The sequence below is a fragment of the Sander lucioperca genome, chromosome 8 (assembly GCF_008315115.2).
Source record: "Sander lucioperca isolate FBNREF2018 chromosome 8, SLUC_FBN_1.2, whole genome shotgun sequence".
NCBI classification, from domain to species: Eukaryota; Metazoa; Chordata; class Actinopteri; order Perciformes; family Percidae; genus Sander; species Sander lucioperca.
Genome location: NC_050180.1, coordinates 27,569,445 through 27,573,021, shown reverse-complemented (window position 1 = coordinate 27,573,021; position 3,577 = coordinate 27,569,445).

Sequence of the window (3,577 nt, the reverse complement as noted above, 5' to 3'; positions counted from 1 at the left end):
AAGAAGAACAGCTAGGCATGCAGGCAGGAAGACGTCAGGCTCTGATAGATCTATGGGGCCAAAATATTTGGAGCTAATGTTCAGTTATGTTTACAGTGTCATAATATGTGAAGATGTCAATAAAAACATGACCAGAAATCTGTGAATATGAGTTGTAGGAGCTCCTGTAGCCAGCATCACGTGACCAGATTGATCAGCTAGTTTCGTAGGGTAACTTATGTATTTGTGTGCATCACTTTTCGTAGTATTTCATACAGACCCATTCATGAGAATGTGTTGTCACTGATAATGCTTCCAATGCATTACAGTTGACTTATTACACGTTGTGTGTTTTCTTGCATGTTTTCACCTCTATAGTGTTTATGTTTCAGATGACTGCAAAGAACCTGCAGGAGGAAGAAAACAAACTGAAGACGGACCAAACCAACCAACAGACGGACCAAACCAACCAGCAGACGGACCAAACCAACCAACAGACGGACCAAACCAACCAGCAGACGGACCAAACCAACCAGCAGACGGACCAAACCAACCAACAGACGGACCAAACCAACCAGCAGACGGACCAAACCAACCAACAGACGGACCAAACCAACCAACAGACGGACCAAACCAACCAGCAGACGGACCAAACCAACCAACAGACGGACCAAACCAACCAGCAGACGGACCAAACCAACCAACAGACGGACCAAACCAACCAACAGACGGACCAAACCAACCAACAGACGGACCAAACCAACCAGCAGACGGACCAAACCAACCAGCAGACGGACCAAACCAACCTGCAGACGGACCAAACCAACCTGCAGACGGACCAAACCAACCAGCAGACGGACCAAACCAACCTGCAGACGGACCAAACCAACCTGCAGACGGACCAAACCAACCAGCAGACGGACCAAACCAACCAGCAGACGGACCAAACCAACCTGCAGAAGGAACTAGATAAACTGGAAGATGTGATGTCAGAAGAATGTTTTAAATGTAGGTACAATTATTCATAATTCTTCTTTAATCTTGTTTCTTATCTAATTATTTCGTTATATATAAATACTTACAACCTGAACACTGAAAAATCAAATATTAAAGATAGAAGTGATTGATTAACTAATAAGACTTTACCTTTCTGTTCTCTCTGTAGCTGCTCAACGTTTGGTAGAAAGCTGCAGGAACCAAACTCCTCCTGACCTGAAGGATCTACAACAAATATTCTCTTTTATTTTGCAGACATCTGACAAAGGTTACCATCTATATTTCTATAACTTCTTTATATCTTGGTTACTGTCCAGGGGAAGAGGGAGCTACATCACACTGCTGTATTTACCCCACCCATACTTTTCTATTTAGTTATTTATTTATAGATGTTATACTGTAATTACACCTATAAATAGCCATATTCTACTGCTCTTCATACTGTACATCCTGCACATACATTTATTCTTACTATTCTTATGTTACCACACTGCACATAGCTGTACATCGTGTACATATCTGTCTATATGGTTCATACAGAATATCCATATTTCTTATTATATATTCTGTTAATACAATGCATATATCTATATCTATATTATTCTTACTACCAGTATGTCACTGCTACTACATTGCACATATCTGTACATGTTGTTCATACATTGTTCATATTACACAGCCATATTTATTCTGCTCTTATAACACTGTAATATATTTCATTGTCCTGTCTATGCTCCACCTGTCTATACTTGTATATCACATTCACTTTTCAGCTTTTTTTTTTGCACTTCTGGTTGGACGCAAACTGCATTTCTCTGTCTTTGTACTCTGCACAATGTCAATAAAGTTGACTCTAATCTAATTTAGGCTGCTAACATAATCCTCCATTCAGATTTACAGACTCAGAGTTTTCCATAGAGGTGGAGGATCAGTGGAGCTACACAGCTCTGTTTCAACAGGAGACTGTTAACACATTACACAATCAGTGAAAATAACAATATTTTAATTAAAACTGTTCTTAGATTATGTTTTACACTCTATCAGTCAAACTCAGTCTTTGTTCAGCAACAGTTCATTAATGAATCTGGTTCTGACAGTAAATTCTACTTTATTTCTCATTAGGACCAAAAAACTCAGAGAGATCTGAGTCTGGTAACAAAGGAGACTGATATTTTACTACCAGCTTATTTTACCTTTTAAAATGTATAAATGTTAACAAGTTTGTTCATCTTTCAGCAAACACCTCTTCATCTTTATCTTCATCATCTTCCTGGACTAAAACAGTGAAGGTGTTCCCGGTCGTCACTGGTCAGACCTTTGGTGCTGATCAGGTCATACTGGAACAAGTGGAGAACACAGGATGGTCAACATGGAAGGTGGAGATCACTAGAAACCTGCAGGAATGTGACGTCATCATCGTCTTCTGTCCAATCACGTCTCGTGTTGGATCAGATGTGGAGGCAGCCATGAGAGAGGATTCAGGTAACAGAAAGACTTTGTTTGATCGAGAGTAACGGTCAGATGATTCTTCAGCTCACGTTCTATCTGAAGATGAGATCTGTTTCTCCGGGTGAACGTTTTCTTTTACATTACATATATATATATATATATATATATATATATATATATATATATATATATATGTACAAACGCCTCCTGACAGGAGATGAATCAGCCAATCAGCTTGTTTGACATGCAGGATGTGCCAACAGTCGATGACAGCAGCATGGGCGTAAATCTGATCTAACAGTAGGGGGGGGGGGGGACAATAAACATAACATTTCTGAAGAGCAATTTTTGAAGGGGACACAAATAATACAGCCACAATTATACTGGTAGAGGACATGTGTACAGAAGATACAAAAATACCTTAAAACATAAAGACTTATTTTGAAAAAGTGTCCCCATATAAAATAAATACAATACTTTTGTACACTTGTTAAATTATCTGATCATAATGTAAATTAGTGAGCCACTGGTAAAGCTCATCAAATATGAATTAGGTTCATAGGTTCACCACGCGGTCATATTATAATTATAAAATGATCTCGGTCCTCCGCATAAATATTAGGTTTCGTCTGGGACAGAGGAGATATATAAATATATATATATATATATATATATATGATCAGCCACTTCAAACACAACTGTAGATCTCCAATATTAACCCTAATATCAGTTAACACACATAACGTTAGGCTTATCGCCGTGGTAACGTTAGTTGTAGTGGGTGCATTTCTATCCAACAAGCTATTAAACAAGCTAGCTAACGTTACATTATATTACACTAACATAGCAAACTTTTTGTCATAACTAATTCATTAATTACTCAGCATCATTTCTATTTGAGAAAAGAAGAACTTCATCTGATGTTTAATGTGAATAAAACAGCCTTGAACCGCCTACTGACTACATGATGTCACTACCGATGTGACTGTGAGTCGAGAGCAGATCTGATTCCTAACGTACAGCAGGAAGTGGACCAGACCACTGAGTCTACCTATGATCCTAACGTACAGCAGGAAGTGGACCAGACCACTGAGTCTACCTATGATCCTAACGTACAGCAGGAAGTGGACCAGACCACTGAGTCTACCTATGA